The following is a 19671-nucleotide window of genomic DNA, read 5'->3' as shown; positions in this document are numbered from 1 at the left end:
GACTATTGAAGATTGGGTGGCCACTTGCACACAATGCCAAGAATCGTGGCCAAATCCTCCTAAAACCTCCCCTGCAGAGTGGGACTTGCCTAAAAGCCCTTGGTCTCGAGTGCATATAGACCTAGCAGGGCCAGTGGGAAATAATATGTTCCTCATTGTAGTAGATGCGTACTCCAAATGGTTGGAAATTATGGTGTTGGGGTCCACTACATCACATACTGTTATTAGGGCTTTGAGAAAATTGTTTGCAACTCACGGGTGCCCAGACGTCCTGGTGTCGGACAATGGGCCCCAATTCACGTCCACACAATTCGGGGAATTCCTAGCACACTTGGGGGTCAGACACGCCTTAACATCAGTCCACGCAGCGTGGGCTAATGGCATGGCCGAAAGGTATGTCCGAGTGGCCAAAGAGGCCATTAAAAGGTCTGCCCCAGGGGAAATACAAGAGAGGCTGGACACCTTCCTTCTGGCTCAACACATTACCCCTAGTGTTTCTACCAACAAGAGTCCAGCTGAGCTATTGATGGGACGGAGATTGAGGTCCCCTCTGGACAGACTGCACCCCTCTTTTGTACAACATAAAAGTGTTACTATGTCTATGCCAGAAAGAGAAGTGTACATTGGGCAGCACGTGTTTGTCAAAAATTTTGACAGGGGACAGCAATGGGAACATGGCACAGTAAGTGACAAATCTGGCCCAAAGACCTACAAAATTACTTTATTAGATGGTCGTCTCTGGAAACGACATATTGACCACATTAGGGGCAGGCAAGAAACACCCAGTATTCCACAACAGGGGAACGATAATAATGGGATCTCTACTCATTCACTCCCTGCAGGGAGTTATAACAGGCTGAGCAGGAATCGGGCAGAAACCGAACAGATAGACTGGGACTTACCTGGACATACTGCCCTCTCCAGCGCTGCCCCTTCAGTACAGCATGCCAGCCGTGGAGATTCATATTCCTCTGGACAGGAAGAACCTTCCTCTTCCGTTGATTCGCAAGTCTTCCAGGAGCCTCGCCGTTCCGACAGAACACCCAGAAGACCTGCGCGGTTAAATGAGTACATTACCTATTTGTCCGAATAAAGCATTGTAAACAACTAACCAGAAGGGGGAGGGGTGTTATATATTAGATAATAATATTAGGAATTGTTTCTGACACTTGTTGTTAAGCAGAACTAAGTAGAAGTACTGTAAATGTTTACCTGTTGCTGATTGGCTGTTGTATTCTGGCGCCAATATCGAGGAGCTGTCAGCCGCCGCTGTTGCTGGGCGAGTTCATATAAATAGCGCGGCTCCCGGTCTTACACGTTTTCTGTTAGTGAAAGTGCGGCTGAGAGAAAGAGTTACAGCCGCTTGTTAAATGCCTATAGCGAATAAAGAGAATTTCATCGGAACCGTGTATTGCATCTATTACAACAAGAACAAGGGGACACAATCTGAAGTTAGTTGGGAGAAAGATCAAAAGCAACGTGAGAAAATATTATTTCACTGAAAGAGTAGTAGATCCTTGGAACAAACTTCCAGCAGACGTGGTTGGTAAATCCACAGTAACTGAATTTAAACATGCCTGGGATAAACATATATCCATCGTAAGATAAAATACAGGAAATAGTATAAGGGCAGACTAGATGGACCATGAGGTCTTTTTCTGCCGTCAGTCTTCTATGTTTCTATGTTTCTATTAGGACGGGGGACGGAAGGCACTCTGGTGCACTTATGCACACCCCTTGTAACTCAGGCATGTTGAAAGTAGCACGGCCCTCCATTCCTGGCACCACTCACATACTTTGCCAAAAGTCTATCCCATCAGACCTTACTTAAGGAAAGTGATTGGTGGTAGTTTTTCCTGCTAACGAGTAACTCTGGGAGGGGAAATGACGCCAGAGAAACTCACTAACTGCCGCAATTAAACTGTCCCACAGGAACATTCTTAAACCTTGTCAGAGAAGCAAATTAGAGCCTGGCTGTCGGGGAGTGTAAATTATGCTGACATACGTTTCTGCCGATTCAAATGGAACAATGCACATTAGTGTGGCTGTGAATAAGGTTGTGCATGTACAGGTGCACAATACAACAAATGGCATGGAAATATTTGCCCCACAAGCGGAGTAAAGACGCTGAGACAGTGTATGGGCTAAATATAGGGTCATTTTATTAAATTAACATAAATTTAAATAACGTAACTTTAAATATGTAAATTTAAATATTTAAATTCAACTATAAACAAAGGACCTGCAGAGGCCAAAAACTAACAGGGTGAAAATTCCTGCCAAAACCTTCCTGGGCAACATTGGGCAAAAACTCCTTGCTGAACCAGGTGAAGGTAGCCACATTCACCTGGATCCAAGCCACGCCCCTTGGCATGTGGGAGGAGCTCACCCTCCAATCCCCAAGGGAAATTGGATCCGGTGAGTCCCATGGGCATCCTCTCTCCAATCCCGAAGTTGTAATAACCTATTGTTCATGGAGAGAGGCAGTCCATCATCTTTTTAAAAGCTGCCCAAAGGAGCATGTGCGGTTGCTCCTACAGCCCATTTCCGCTCCTACCCTGCCAACCCCAGTGACCAGAGGGAAGCCTAATTAATATCTACAGTGTTCCCTCGATTTTCGTGGGTTCAAACTTCGCGAACCGGCTATACCACGGTTTTTCAAAAAATATTAATTAAAAAATACTCCGCGGGTTTTTTTCTATACCACGGTTTTTCCCACCCGATGACGTCATATGTCATCACCAAGAGTAACTTCTCTCTCTCTTTCTCTCTCTTTCCTGTCATTCTCTGCTTCAATCATTTTCTCATTTCTCTTTTTTTCTCCCTTTTTCTATCATTTTTTTCTCTCTCTACCTTCCACTCTCCCCCCTCTTGCTCTCTCTCTCTTTCTCCCTCTCTGTCTCCCTCTCTGTGAGAACGCCTGCCCCGCCTATCCTGCAGCCCCCTCGCTGATAGCTGGGACGAAAGCGCTCTCAGCTAAGGGACTGTGAGAGGGGCGAGCCAGGCATTCTCAAAGCGCTCAGAGTGGCTACCGGCCGAATGAGGAGGATGAGAAGCCGTAGCCGCCAGCGCTGCTGCAGGAGGTCCCGTGTCCCAAGAAAGCCGGTGAGAGGGGTGGATTGGGTGGGCGAGCGGTAGCGGCGAGGGGGCCGGAGGTGCTGGGGGGCGGGGGCAGCCGACATTGAAAACAATCTTTGCCGGCCTCCGCACTTTCGTCGCTCCCCGCCCCCAACTTCAAGCCCTTGCGCGGCCTTGGAAAAAGGGTGCGCATGCACAGATGGTGTTTTTACTTCCGCACCGCTACTTCACGGAAAATCGACTTTCGCGGGAGGTCTTGGAACGTAACCCCTGCGAAAATCGAGGGAACACTATACATGGTGACACCCCCGTAACCATTCCATCCGTACCATCAGTGTGGAATAGGTGAAAAAAATGGCCTAAAGGGGAAGCTGCAAAAAATTCCTATTTGGCCCTGAAGCGACCTCATTCAGACACACTGTTGATAGCGGAGGGCGGGCAGGTGTTCGCTTCGGGATCCAGCAGGGGCAAGGAGGTGGTCCTGCTTGGACCATCCTTAAATAGGGCGATCCAGGACCTCCCCTTAGACCCAGCATGCAGCACGTCACCTTGGTGCGCTGCCAAAAGCTGAACTTCTGGTTTCGCCGGAAACCAGAAGTTTGGAGCTCCACACCCCTGGCTCCGGGGGCAATTTCAGACGGCGGTTTAAGCTGCCAACCGGGCATATCTCTTAAGGATGCATATTCCTTACCCCCGACTCTTTGTAGGGAATGTCCTTAACATGGGTTAGTAAGATAGCAGAAGAGGCAAGGTTAATTTCTTTCCCTTTAAGAAATTCTTGAAGATCATTGGAGGAAGAGGGAAATGCACCCCAACAGGTCACCAGATGCATTCTTCAATTCAAAAGGCTAACACCTCTGTCTTCCTGGTACATAATGACCACACTTTCTGAAACTTTCATAAACCTTTAGCCTGGTCATTCTAGAAAAACGTGTGTTCTGTTTATTGATAACATGTTATTAATATTTTTAAATATCGACTAAGAAAAGCAAATGAGAGAAAATTATAGAACTGAAGACAGTTGAAGTACTTCATGTATTTCACACTTGTTTGAGGTATGACTCCAATGGCACCCATTATTTAGCACCTCATGATATCCTGAGCACAAGGAGCCAGAAATGTGATTAGAGTGTTAACATCTATACAAGGTATGGACTAAATTCTCTCAAGTCTAAGTGGGAGTTTCCATAGAGGTTGTGGAAAATAAGAGTGCTAAGTCCTGTGGGACTTCCAGATCCAGACAGATAGGCAGGGACTGCCAATCAACTAGTCATTATGATAGTAAACAAAGGCAGCAATGGTGATAGAAGTATTTAGTTAGCTAGTTAGTTAGTTAGTTAGTCCAATACACAATGAGGGTTTTAGTGGGTATACTGTATATACATAGTAAAATACATGATGAAGGTTATAGAGGAGATACTCATAGTAAAATATATCTAAGAAATAATAGAAAAGAAGATATAGTAATAGAACATATCAATGAAAGAATAGAAGAAGAGATATAGGAATAGAAGAAAGGGATAGGAGATATAGGAGAGCAATAGGACAGGGGACGGAAGGCACTCTAGTGCACTTGTACTCGCCCCTTACTGACCTCTTAGGAATCTGGATAGGTCAACCGTAGATAATCTAAGGGTAAAGTGTTGGGGGTTTGGGGATGACACTATGGAGTCCGGTAATGAGTTCCACGCTTCGAAACTCGGTTACTGAAGTCATATTTTTTACAGTCAAGTTTGGAACAGTTAATATTAAGTTTAAATCGGTTGTGTGCTCTTGTGTTGTTGTGGTTGAAGCTGAAGTAGTCGCCGACAGGCAGGACATTGCAGCATATGATCTTGTGGGCAATACTTAGGTCTTGTTTAAGGCGTCTTAGTTCTAAACTTTCTAGGCCCAGGATTGAAAGTCTAGTCTCATAGAGTATTCTATTTCGAGTGGAGGAGTGAAGGGCTCTTCTGGCGAAGTATCTTTGGACATTTTCAAGGGTGTTAATGTCTGAGATGCGATATGGGTTCCAAACAGATGAGCTGTATTCGAGGATGGGTCTGGCAAAAGTTTTGTAAGCTCTGGTAAGTAGTGTGAGATTGCCAGAGCAGAAGCTACGTAGGATTAAGTTTACAACTCTTGAAGCCTTCTTGGCTATATTGTTGCACTGTTAAGAGACAGCAACTTCAAGGAGTATAAGAAGCAAGAGAAGTACCAAGGTCTGAAAGAGGAAATAGAAAGGATACAGAAAATAAAGGCCAAAATGATGTCAGTGGTAGAAGCATTCATGGCTGTGACTTCTAAGCTGGGAAAGTGACTTTCGGGAACAATTTTAGAGCTCTTTGTCCAGAAGAGTGTGATGATGAGGGGGATGTCAAATTCGTGGGCCATGGGACGGATGCATCAAGTGCTGGCCAGCCCCACCCCCATTTTAGCCAAGGGAGAAAAGTTGTAATACATAATATAACAACAACGTGTGGTCATGAGTTTGACACCCCTGATGTAGATGAACTTTCTCTCTCATTCAAGAAGTTTCCTAGTCTTTCTTGAAGCAGGAAAATACCCAAATGCCAACTACCAGCTTTTTTTGATATATTGGCTGAACATTTAAATAACAAAATATGAAAGTGTTTCCATGAATAACTCCCTTGAGAAAGTCCACATCAATATGAATTTCCATCTTTCACAGGAATTCAGCTTCAAGCCTAATAATTTCTCACACCCACATGTCAGCTTCATGGGAAATCACTACTTCTCATATGATTTTAGGGAAAATGATGGGAACTGCATCTCCCTGAACTAGCCAGTGTTGGTGATTAATGCCTGACTCTTGTCTGGTCTCTTGCTTTTTAGATATTAAGTTACACACCCATTCTAGAAAACAGTTATCTGCAATTAATAGGAACCAGGAAGTTCCTTTACCAAGAGCAGAGGTGGCCTGCCTGAAACGCCCACTCAACCCAGCTGCAGCCTATCTAAATTAACATCACAGCAGTGGCTATTTGCCCAGAAAGAACATCGGCAGCTTCAGAGTGGAAGGAAGCTGGAAGACATCTACAGATATCTTGCCAAAGTGTCTAGGAGGTACTGTCCAGCACTGTCATCATTGGGAACGATTCAGTTTAGAAGTAGAATCAATAGCCGATGAGGCCAAAATAAGGCCGAAATAGATCTATCCTAGTCTCCCTTAATTTTCAAATTCAGCAAAAAAAAAAAAAAAAGGGACACATATAGATAGAATTATCGGCTATCAGTTAAAAAAAATTAACTGCCTTGGAAATGACCCTGGGTTGGGCCAAGAGGCAAAAAAGGAGCTGTGATGTTCCTTCAACACACCAGGGTGATTCAACACAAAAATATGTAACCCTTCCCTGGTGCAGAGCTGAAGGGATTGGATACTGTAGCCTAGAGGTTAATTCTCTGCCTTACAAGGCAAAGGTTGCAGGTTAAAGTCCCAGTGGGTATGGCTAGCTGATGAGGCCAAAATAAGGCCAAAATAGATCTATCCTAGTCTCCCTTAATTTTCAAATTCAGCAAAAAAAAAAAGGGAAAAAAGTGACATATATATATATGAACTATATTTACAGAAGCACGAAGCTTATAACTTCAGCCTTATGATGGTGAATGTGATTTCACCGAAACATCGCATAGACACTCAAAATATTACACGGCGCAAAACCCGAACTCAGAACAATCTACATACATATACCCGTGAAAATCTAAGAAAACAAAAATATATATATATATATTTAAAAATTGTTCAAGCTCTTATAGATGATAGATAGCTACCTATCTGAAAGAAATGTCCTGCAATACTTATCTTACTTTGAAAATAAAAAAGATTGTTCCACCTCCTGCAATGCAAATGGGTTGCTAACAGCTCTAATTAAAACCCAGCTCTCCTAGCACATGCAATGCAACACATGGATTAAATTAAATACAGGAAGAAGAATTCTTCCTTGCCATTAAGTCAATGCCAAAAACAGTACATTAAACTTGAATGGTTTCGATTTTGTTACTTTAAACTTGTTCCAGTAAGTTAAGCTCAGTATACGGATTTGGTACAGGAATGTAAAGGATAACTGAACCTTAAAAGAGGGAGAACTTCTGGCACTCAGCTTAATCAAAAGAAAGAATTTGCTGACCTCTACCCACACCGAGATCTGCCGCATTTAGTTTCATATTATATTTTCTGCAATCCATTCTAGAATTTTGAATATAATCACATTTATTTAAAACGAATACATGATATGTGCCTTCATCTGTTCATTTGATGTCATGTAAAATCAGAAAAAAAAACCCTCAAAATTGGTTTATACTGGAAAAATATGTTTGTGAAAATAGATAGAAATCTTGAGGTAAATAACGTATTGAGAATTGTGGCATATTCAAAAGGGCATTTAGATGCTAAACAGATTAGCTTGATAAAACAGGCCTAGAACTGAAATGCCTCCTTCAGAAAATCTCCTTGAACTCCTGTGACTATGAATCAATTTCTTTTCAACCTAATTTGTTCATATTGAGAACTTCAAAGCAGAAGACTGTTAGCTGAAGACAATTGATTTGTCATGTTATCTTGAAATGATTAAAACAGTCTGAAGCACTGATATTTTTTAAAACTTCATGTTTGTGGAACAAGATCAAAAGGACCTCACTTGCATTAGGCCAAGAGTTTGGTCTTGGACAAAACAAATGTAAGAATTTCCCATAAATTAAAACCTGTATCAACCTAAGAACAAATTCTTTTTTAAAAAAAGAGAAAAAAGAAAACTAAATTCTTATCTTCAAGGGATTTCACACATAGACTAATTTAAAAAAAGTCAAGCAGACCTAAAAGGCAGGCTCTATTGCAACTTTTCTGCATTGTTGAAAGCCCATTTTTTAAAAACCAAGGCCCAAAGTTGGATTCAAAGTGTTGGTTATGACCTATAAAGCTCTTCACGGCATCGGGCCAGAATATCTCCGGGACCACCTTCTGCCGCACGAATCTCAGCTACCGGTTAGGTCCCACAGAGTTGGCCTTCTCCGGGTCCCGTCAACTAAACAATGTCGTTTGGTGGGACACAGGGGAAGAGCCTTCTCTGTAGTGGCCCCAATCCTCTGGAACCAACTCCCCCCGAAGATTAGAACTGCCCCCACCCTCTTTGCCTTTCGTAAACTTTTTAAAACCCACCTCTGCTGTCAGGCATGGGGGAATTGAGACATCCCCCCCGGGCCTATACAATTTATACATGGTATGTTTGTGTGTATGTTTGCTTTTAATAATGGGTTTTTTAGTGTTTTTTAAATTATTAGATTTGTTTTACATTGTTTTATTGTTGCTGTGAGCCGCCCCGAGTCTACAGAGAGGGGCGGCATACAAATCTAATAATAAAATAAAATAAAATAAAATAAAATAAATAAATAAATAAATAAATAAAATTATGCAGGCTAAATATAGGACCATACTGAAAAAGCAGAAATGGAGAAGGAAAGAAATAAATGGAGCGTAAAAAAGACATTTGATTTAATTTAATTTGGCCTTAGTCTGATATGGTGACCTTAGACCTTTCCCTCCAATCCCATTACATGTTATACATATGGAAAGAGACAAGAATGCCTATAAGCCAAGTTGAATATACGGCAGCCTATTTAAACACTAGATGTGATGGTGTTCGGTGCATTCCCTTATTTTTAGCTACTGATATGAATTAAGATAGCCATTAACAATGGGGTAATTCTGTTCTGGTTCTTTATAAGACTATCTTAAGCATTTGTTTACAATATTTCATTTAAAACATTTATATCAAACATTTGCTTAAATGGGATTGTCCAAGAAAGAATTGAAAACTGAGTATCCTTCAGTATTTATCAGATGCTGTCAATAAACTATGAGGTCATTCTGAAATAATAGGCTATACTGGGATCCTCATAACTAAAACTGCACAGCTTCCACAAAATCTTTAAAAATGCAGCCACCTCAGGACAAGTATCAGCACTGAATCATAAATGGTCTGAGCCAGAAAAAAATTGTCACAGCTGAATCCAATCAAATTTGAATTAATATACTGGCTGATTGATGATCCTTATCCATAATTTAATCATCATTATTTCTTTGAGATCTGGACATTTTATGGCACGCATAAGCTCGTAAGACTATAGCTTCTGCAACAAATCATACTAAAGGGATATTACTTTCAATGGTTAGTCAAATATCAGTAACACAGCTGAGCATGAACATCTCAAATGCAGTTATTACATTGGAAGACTAATTAAATAAGCATGTTGACTAAGGAAAAGTAAAAATTCGCTGAATTCAGTAAAACCTATTTCCTAATAAACATACTTAGGATTATTGCCTAAATGTGAATTTCTGGGTTTGATCAACTATTATACATTGCTAAACAGAAAGGTAATACAAGAAATATAAACAATATCCAATATGATATAGTGATTAAGGTGCTGAATTAAGGCCAAAAGAAAGAAGTTTGGCCACAAAGGTGGATGATCATCAGATGCTTCTGAGCTTATAATGTTGTTGATCCAACATCTATCAACACTGTTGTGAATGTACAGTGCTCAAAAAAATAAAGGGAACACTTAAACAACACAATATAACTCCAAATTAATCAAACTTCTGTGAAATCAAACTGTCCACTTAGGAAGCAACATTGATTGACAATCAATTTCACATGCTGTTCTGCACATTCAACTTTGTACAGAACAAAGTATTCAATGAGAAAAGTCTATACCATGGTTTTTCAAAAATATTAATTAAAAAATACTTCACGGGTTTTTTCCCTATACTACGGTTTTTCCTGCCTGATGATGTCATATGTCATTGCCAAACTTTCATCTGCCTTTAATAAATATTTTTTTTAATAAACTTTAATAAATAAACATGGTGAGTAATAATCTAAATGGTTGCTAAGGGAATGGGAAATTGCAATTTAGGGGTTTAAAGTGTTACGGGAAGGCTTGTGATACTGTTCATAGCCAAAAATAGTGTATTTACTTCCGCATCTCTACTTCGCGGAAATTCGACTTTCGTGGGCAGTCTTGGAATACATCCCCCGTAAAAATTGAGGGAACACTGTATATGCAGCGGTGGGCTACGAGCTGGAACGCTAAATTGTGCTCGCCGCCACAGCTCATAAGTTCTTGTGGGACCAGAGCAATTTTGCTGCTGCACCTGTAGAGGTAGCAAAATCGTGCATGGAGCCGCAGGTAAAACCTCGCCGAAACACTGGCGCAATTTTGCTACCTCCACAGATGCAGCAGCAAAATCGCGCTGGTTCTGCAAGAACTTACGAGCCATGGCAGCAAGTGCAATTTAGTGTTCTGGCTTGTAGCTCATTGCTGCATATATGCTATCTTGAGCTGATGAAGAAAACACATAAAATATAAATGGGGGGATACAAAGGGAATCTGCCACAAATTCGGTTTGGAACAAGTCTGGCAGTTTTGCCCCAAAGGAATCCCATAAAGTGTAATACAACTATCAAATGCAGAAACATCACCTGTTCCATGAGCATTCCTGGAGGCATCAGAGAAAGAAAGGCAAGCCTTTATGGAAAGTGCTAGAACTCTTGCAAGGACAAAAATTAACTGGAATAAATTCTCCAATAAATGAATACTAAAAATGAAAACTTAATGTACCCTATCTAATATGAAAAATTCAACTTCAGATTTTGCAATGAGATTTAAAATACTTATGAATAATGAGAAAATACTGTAATTTTTCTAGTTTTCTTGAAGTAAGGCATGTTCCTTTATTATTTTTAATTTAACTGATTGAAGATATGTGGGGTGTACTCTGCTCAAAAAATTAAAGGGAACACTTAAACAACACAATATAACTCCAAGTAAATCAAACTTCTGTGAATTCAAACTGTCCACTTAGGAAGGAACACTGATTGACAATCAATTTCACATGCTGTTGTGCACATTCAACTTTGTACAGAACAAAGTATTCAATGAGAACATTTCATTCATTCAGATCTAGGATGTGTTATTTTAGTGCTCCCTTTATTTTTTTTGAGCAGTATATTTTGTTGTTGATACCAATTTTTAAATCATTTAAAATAAGGGGTCATTTAAACATATACAAAGTAGAAGATAGCTCAATATTCCCAAACACTTTTGCTGTTCCTTAGGAAAATACTGTACATTATGTGGTTTGGAGAAAACCACCCGACAGTCTGTTTTCTGTTGCTTGTAAGACAAACGAATCAGTCTTTCCAGTAGTCAGTTTTATCCAATTTCAAATCCAAGGATTTTTCTAACTAAAAATCCTGCAGAAGAACTGCATTAATTTTGTACACAATTTTCTCTATAAAATGCACATGTAGACAGATTTGTTTTTGCACAACACATTCTAATTAAACCTTCTACAATGTATACATATTTGTACTCATATTTATGTGATATATCTGAGCTAAAATTGCACTGTAAATGTTGGGCAATCCAAAGACAGCTGTCCTCTGAGAATTATAAATTGTAGCAATCAAATTAAATTATCTTCCATTGTTCATTGTTTGCTTTTAAGGTGCTCCATTTTCAACTTATTCTTATGACTGAACTTTAGCTGATCTTTAAATAGATAAATTGAACAATGCAACAGCTGGAGTAATGGTGAGGGCAGTTCAATCCTTACTGTATGTTAACAGGAATTGTTCAGGCATAAATATGAAAGGCAGAGCTCGAACTGAGATGAATACAAGTAGCCTGGAACTGATTAGCATAATTAAATGTGAAGGGCAAGATGTCTTTTACCAGTTGAAAATACTAGGAAAAGCAAAGTCTCCTACTGGCATGGGACATTGTAGAAAAACATCAAACAAGAGTAACTGAATACTTTGTCAGCCCCAAGCCTTAACAGAGAAAGTGAGAGATTTGTAATACCATGAGGTCTCAACTGGCGTTCTCTCTCTCTCTCTCTCTCTCTCTCTCTCTCTCTCTCTCTCTCTCTCTGTGTGTGTGTGTGTGTGTGTGTATGAGTGTGTGTGTTCTCTTGTTCAGTTTGTTCCTTGAACTCAAACAACAAACAAAGCATATTGTAAAATGCAGGGTTAGGTTATTCATACTTTTACTAAAAAATATTGTTTCTAAATATGAGCTTTATATTTTTCTAGGCAATAGGCTTGACTGAATTAAAGATGGCAAATCAAATCTCAGCAGGCTCAAGGTTGACTCAACTTTCCATCCTTCTGAGGTTGGTAAAATGACGACCCAGATTGTTTGGGGTGATATTTCACTCTGTAAACCGCTTAGAGAGGGCTGTAAAGCACTATGAAATGGTATATAAGTCTAAGTGCTATTGCTATTAAATGTGTAGTGATAGAGAAACAACATAGAATTTCAAAATATGTAAAAGCTTTTATTCTATATTAATAATAAAAAGCTACATTTTTAAAATGTTCAATAAAATATTTTTGACACATGAAAAAGACACATCAGGAAGTGTAAAGAAATCCAAAACACATTTCAAGTAAAATGAGAAACTGTAAAGTTTTCTGTATGTCTGCTTAATTAATCTCATGCTTCTATAATCCTGTGAATTATTTGTTTAGATACCAACCTGACTGTCCACTATGCTTACAATTATTTTCTAAAACTCTAGTTGACCAAGTAAAGTTACAATATCTATGGATTTTGAATGTTAGTTTGGGATCAATGGTGATTTTTATTTTAATTTAATTGTATGTATATACATCTGAGACCTGTGTCATTCCTGCTCTTTTTATTACATGCTTCTTCTATACGCGTAACTGTGCTATTCTGAAGAAACTTGTGTTAGAGGACCTCTGCAATTATGAACATTCCTGGTGTTGCTTAGGAAGAACCTAATTATTAGTAGGTTCTTCATGTACATATAGCTAATAAGACAACAGGGAAAGGAAACATATATCTGAGAAGAGAATAACTATGAATGTATATAGATACTCCTCAATAATGTAGCTGCACCCAGCCACCCCCACTCTTTGCCCTCTGCCTGCCAACAATTTACCTCCTTGCAGCAAACAGCAGCAGAGGTCACTAACACAAACCACTGATTATCTGCCTCCCAACACTCAGCTGATTGATTGAAGTTGCCAGCAAGCCCACCTGTTAAAATGAAAGTGAAACTAAAGCTGCACAGAGGCAAATTGCTGCAGGGAGAGGCAAAGGCTGAAATTGGGTGTTTGCTTTTTGCTGCAAGGAGGTAAGTCAATAACCATAAATGTCTATAGAATATTCAAATTATTAGACTTATTTTTAAAGACTGCTTTATTATTGTTCTAGACAGCTTAACAAAATGAAGAAGTTTTTAAAAATAAATGCTTGATCTGAAGAAGCCCAGTGCTATTGTATCTTCTTTTAGATAGCAGAGAATACTTCCAGAAAGCCACATCAATTTTAAAGTGTTGTAAAAGTATAATCTGAGATGTCCTGTTTTAGTATTAAGTATTAGTATTAAGATAAGACAGCTGAGTTAAATCCTTACTTAGTCATGTTTGGAGTAGATCAATTTAAATAATTGGGAGGAGTTAGTGTGATTACATTTAATAAAACTTTCTGGATTAATATACTGCCATAATGTACATTTCTCCAATTCTTTGCTGTTTCTATGGGTCAGGTACACATGCACAGAAATACACAGCAAACAGTGTATATCTTCTGTGCTGTTTGCTGTTTGGCAAATTACTGGGAAACAAAGGCCTTTTTTCCTTGTTTTCCTCCCCCAAAACTAAGGTGCGTCTTATATTCCAGTGCGTCTTATACTCCAAAAATATGGCAACTGGCTGAAAGTTACTATGAGAACAGATTGCTATTGCTGTTATTGTTTGTGAACTTAAAGTCTGTAACAAATACTCTTCAGTGCATGTTAAACAATGTACCATGATTGAATTTTTAATTCCAGATCAGTGTGTCCAAGTGGAATTCACCAAAATTAAGCAAATTTCTGAAGTGCAAGAAGGAAAATTTGTTACAATACAAATTTGCAAGACACTAGGCTTAATATGAGCCACACAAAAAGCAAGTTGGATTTTGCCATTTTATCTCATCCGCCACATAATCCAGACTTGACATCATGAAATGTTCACTTTTTTTTTTAAACAAAATCAGAAAATGCTGTGTTTAAATTGTGAGTATTTGTTAATGTCCACTGAACACATTGGAAAAGGACCTGGATGAGTTATTTGATGAGACTTAGAACAATGTGTACATCATTGACATAACTTGTAGATAGTAGTGATGAATGTAGGAAGGTAAACTTCTGCCCAGTGCAAAAATTCGCTATTCCAGCACCTCTGACAGTGGCCACACAGATTCTTTTTGGAGACCTCCAGAGCAGAAAGTCTATTATTTCCAGAAGCAGCCTATACCATTTTTAAACAGCCTTTACAATTAAGATCCCCGCTCCCACCATAATGTTCCACTATAATTTACTTCCTTATAACTTAGTAAATTTTTTCTTGCCTCGTCTTATGGAACAACACTGGGCAATTCTGCTCTGTCATGTTCATAACAGATTTAATAATCTGTTATCTTCTTGGAATAATTTTTGTCTTCTATATATTTTCTGATGCTTTGTTGCAATGTTTTCATTCATGTTTTTAAATTCAATTCCAAGGATTTTCTAACAAAGAAACAAAGTGGCACATGAGAAGATATTTATTTTATCCTAAGAGCATCAACTTTATTGTTCTGTCGGGCTCTCTGGTAGAATCCTCCCAAAAATTCAGAGGTACAAATTTCAGACACACACACGTTTGAAAATTCAAAACAATGTTCTTTATAATGAAAATTCACTTAAACTAAGCCCTCTTTTGTTATAGCAAAGAGCACTCGTCTCCAAACAAACTGGTAATTTATACAAGTCCCTTATCAGTCCTGTGATACTTAGCTTGAAGCTGTGAGGCAATTCAAAGTCCTTCTTTCACAAAGTGAAACACACTTTGCTCTGGTTTAGGTTCAAAGCAGGGAAAAATCAGCACACAAAAAGTCAAAGTCAGGAAAGCAGTCATGAAACATAACGATCAGATAATCCTCCACAATGGCCAAACCCACAGGCTGCTATTTATAGCAGCCTCACTAATGACCACAGCCCCACCCAACCACAGGTGGCCTCATTTTCGTTGATAATAATCTCTCAGTTGTTGTTGCCTATGCATCGCTCTCCCCATGCGTGGCTGTATCATTAACTCTTGTTCTGAATCCAAGGAGGAGCTAGATAATTGATCTCCTTCTGAGCTGTCTGCCACACTCTCCTCCTCCCTGTCACTCATGTCTTCTTGGTCAGAGGAGCCTTCATCATCAGATTCCACCGGGGGCAAAACAGGCCTGCAGCATGTGGATGTCTTCCCCACATCCACAGTCATTGGGGCAGGAGCTGGGCCAGAGCTAACCACAATTAAGAGATAGTGATTTATCCTAAATCATTTAATAATCTCATATAATTTCTATAAAAGGATAATTCATAACAAGTAATGTGCCTGTCTATAGAGAGTCTCAGTCATCCAAGTCATGGTTGTCCTAAAGGTGCCTTTTTTTTTCAGAACTGGGGAAGCTTCTTGGACGAGAAGTGAAATGTTTTCAAGGAAAAACAAAGTCCACAAAAATCACCTTTTAGACAAGAAATATGCATAAAACAAATCCATTCTTTGTTTTTCTTGCCTATTCTCTCTTCTCTCTCTTAACACAAACCCATTTTCCCCTTCACTGTCCAATGTTAGATTGTAAACTCCTATCTTTTTCCTTATGTTTCAAAGTGTCATAGTCACCGCTGAACACAGAAAGGGTACCGCTTTCAAATCAAAGTTTAAAGTTCAGCTCATTAATTTGGCCTGTTTCTCATTTTTCATTATAAATTAATCAACTCCAGAAACACTAATACTTAACTTAATGAAGTAGGCCTAGCACAAGGCTGCTGTCATTTTGATGCTGTTAAATGATCTAGCTATGTATGAGATTAATATTCTAGGATAAGTTAATATATCTTTAAAGTAATACTGTGTGCAATAAAGGAAGTTAGCGACATACAGTATAAGTATGGCTTAGATATTTGTGTGCTTTGATATTAATGCAGTTCTCTCATTGAATGCATGCAATGTCCTTATACATGCAACAGTTGGGGTTTTTGTAGACTTAATCAATCCTAAATCTTAGACCAGCAAGATGAAAAATTATTTATTAAATATTTATTTATTTATTAAAAGACTTTTAGGGCTTCTCATCTTACATAGGTTAACTCTAGGTGGCTCCCAACTACAACAATAAAGGAAATAAAAGACAAAATAGAAAGAAATTACTTCTGATCTTTACAGTAGTTATAGCATTCAGATTTTAGCGTTTCTAAATTTACATACTTTCTAATCATCAAACCCATAAATTATAAATTTTCAACAAAAATTCCACAAAAACTTTCCAGTTTCTAACAAATGTAGTTATTATCTTTTCTCTAATTAAACAGGTCAGTTTTGCCATTTTGGCAACAATTGTCAACTTCATCAACCATCCCTCCAACTGTATATTTGAGATTCTTTCCATCTTTGTGCATATAATTATCTTCTTGTGCTGATCATGTTAAAAAAAAAATCTATAAGTCCTTTCTATCTGTTCATCCATTAGTACCATTAAGTAAAGCTCTAGTTTCAGCTGAATATTAGTCTTTAAAATTCCTTGTATTACTTTATGTATTTGAACCCTCAAAATTTCAGGCTTTTTTTTACAAGTAATAAATAAGCTGCAATAAAAAGGTATTTCTTTAATAATCATTTTCTGATTTGTAGAAGAAAAGTTGAAAAGTTGAATGTTTGCACATATATATTAGAATATACAGAATCATATTTAGTGTGACTTACATCAAAGTCAACATGGTTAGGAATGTTAATTGTCATTCTATCTTGCATTGCACTTTAGACTTCTGCTTGAGCTGCTGCTATTTAGAAATATTATTTGGCTTAAACAAAATGCACTCTTCTCTCAAAGTTGTCTGCTGTCATCATTGTCTGCAACATGTATGTATGTATGTATGTATGTATGTATGTATGTATGTATGTATCTTTGAAATGCAGAAGATTGACAGTAACCTGTATAAAGAGAAAAATAATAGGATGCAGTGCCCTTTATCTCACAAGTTACAGGCAACAATACAAAACTACATGAAGACTTTCTCCCCAAGGATGTTTTTATTTAAGCTGAGATACATGATAAAGCCAATCCTAAAACTTCAAAGAGTTGATAAGAATATGCTATAAATTATGTAAATCTAGACCAAAGTGCCAAGACATCCTGTGTTAAAACTAGATCACTATGTTTGCAACCAGAGAAGGTATTGATTAAAGTAACTTTCCCCAATCTTGTGACCTCCATATGGACACCGAGAACAAAGACCATGCAAATTCCGATAGCTACAGCATTACTGGATAATTGAGGAAGTAACAGGTAAGTAATGCCACCCCATCCCACTGCTTATCACTAAAACTAGTTCTAAGGTCAGGAACTGGTGACTCTCAACCCAAGTCTTCAAGTCTTTGCAGCCCATCCTATCCATAGTTCAGCAGCATGATTTCTGGCCATAGTAATGAAAAGTATAAAGTATAAAGTAATTTCAAAAATGCCTTTTTTTGAAGCCAAACATTTTGACTAAAAGACTCAGAAAATTCCAACTCTGCCTATTTATACATCACAGCCCCATCCACTTTTCTCATTGACCCAAAAGTGGAAAATATGCACTTTTCTCAAAAAAATTAATTCACCTCTCCACCTGAAAGTTATGGTCCAAGGAAGAAATGGGGGGTTGTTGAGACTGAGAGGAATCACTTGCAAGAATATTATGTCTACATGGTCTACAATTGCTTCTGATGACAAATGCATAGGAAAAATCTATTAAGCGGTTACCAGCCTCTGCCTGAAATCTCCAGTGAAATAAATAAACTAGTCAGTGCAGTAAGGTTATCCTATTTCATTGTCTGACAGTTCTTACTGTCAAGAAAGTCTTTCTATTGCCTAATCTGTATTTACATCCTTGAAATTTTGTCTCATTAGTTCTTGTCTTATACTCCGAAACAATAACAGAAGTACTTAGACTTATCTACTGCTTTACAGTGCTTTACAATCCTCTCTAAATGGTTTACAAAGTCAGTATATTGCCCTCAAAAGGGATGGAAGGCTGAGTCAACCTTCAGCCCATTAGAACTACTAGCAGTCAGCAGAGTCAGTCTTCAAGACTGCTTTCTAATCACTGCTTCACCATGACTCACAAGGGAGAATCATTCTGAATTCCCAATATTACAGCCTTTCAAAAATTTGAAATCAGCTTCAAAAAGCCTCTAGAGTTGTTAACCTGATCCTATGCAGCTTCTGCTCAGGCAACCTCACCCTACTCACAAGAGCCTACAAAACCTTTGCCAGACCTATCCTAGACTACTGCTCATCTGTCTGGAACCCATACCACATCTCAGACATCAACACCCTTGAAAATGTCCAAAGATATTTCACCAGAAGAGCCCTTCACTCCTCCACTCGAAACAGAATATCATACGAAAATAGACTAACAATCCTAGGCCTAGAAAGCCTAGAACTACGACGCCTAAAACACGATCTGAGCATTGCCCACAAGATCATATGCTGCAATGTCTTACCAGTCAATGACTACTTCAGCTTCAACCGCAATAACACAAGAGCATGCAACAGATTCAAACTTAATACGAACCGCGCCAAACTTGACTGTAAAAAATATGATTTCAACAATCGAGTTATCGAAGCTTGGAACTCACTGCCAGACTCAATTGTGTCAACCCCTAACCCCCAACATTTCTCCCTTAGACTCTCCACGATTGACCTCTCCAGGTTCCTAAGAGGCCAGTAAGGGGAGTACATAAGTGCACTGGTGTGCCTTTCGTCCCCTGTCCAATTGTCTTTCCTTTCTTTCACCTATCATATATATTCTCTTCCTTTCATATATCCTCTCCTCTAAGTTCATCTTCACCCTCTTTTTATATTATCACATGCCTATTTTCTTCCTATGTATTTATGTACGTATTGGACAAATGAATAAATAAAATAAAATGTCCCCTCTCAATCTTTTCTTCTGCAAGTTAAAGATACTTAAGATTCCTTTCAATTGTTTCTCACTGGATTTGACTTGGAATCACCAGACTCTCCAGACTGGTTCCACTTTTTTAATATATATATTTTTTCTTTTACTGGGATGTGTGAAACTGAACACAATACTTCAAGTGAGACCTGGCCAAGCCAGAGTACAGGATGATAATTACTTTCCTAATTAGATATCTTCCAAATGTTTCCATCTACATTTCCCAAGGGTGTTTTCTTGAGTATTAGTAAAGAACGGCAAGAATCTAGAATGATTTATTTTCAAGACATATTTTCAGCTAATGATTCAGGCAACAGTTTTATGCAGCGCATTGTCCACCCCTTTAATTTTTAGCCAGATATTGTGTCATTTACCAATAAAACCAGTGTTGTTAGTGCCTGGTGTTAGATGCCTGGATTTATTTTGAAAAACTTAGTAGTTTATTAAAAGTTAACTGATAAGAATCCCCCAATATTTCCTATCCCCACTTTGAACAACTCAAGTTTCGAAATTACTTCAGTCTCTGAAGTGCAATACTGTAATTTCCC

General features: G+C 38.5%; 1 long non-coding RNA gene across 1 annotated transcript; it reads left to right on the top strand.

Moving 5' to 3' along the window:
- The first annotated feature begins 6047 nt into the window (after positions 1 to 6047).
- On the top strand, positions 6048 to 14014 carry LOC139167312 (uncharacterized). Its single transcript, XR_011559100.1, has 3 exons — positions 6048 to 6144; positions 12174 to 12253; positions 13943 to 14014. It is a non-coding gene; the product is annotated as an uncharacterized lncRNA (long non-coding RNA).
- Positions 14015 to 19671: the final 5657 nt, after the last annotated feature.

This window comes from Erythrolamprus reginae, chromosome 4 (assembly GCF_031021105.1).
Source record: "Erythrolamprus reginae isolate rEryReg1 chromosome 4, rEryReg1.hap1, whole genome shotgun sequence".
Lineage (NCBI taxonomy): Eukaryota > Metazoa > Chordata > Lepidosauria > Squamata > Dipsadidae > Erythrolamprus > Erythrolamprus reginae.
The sequence above is the reverse complement of the archived record's forward strand: the minus strand, read 5'-3'. Positions and strand labels throughout refer to the sequence as shown.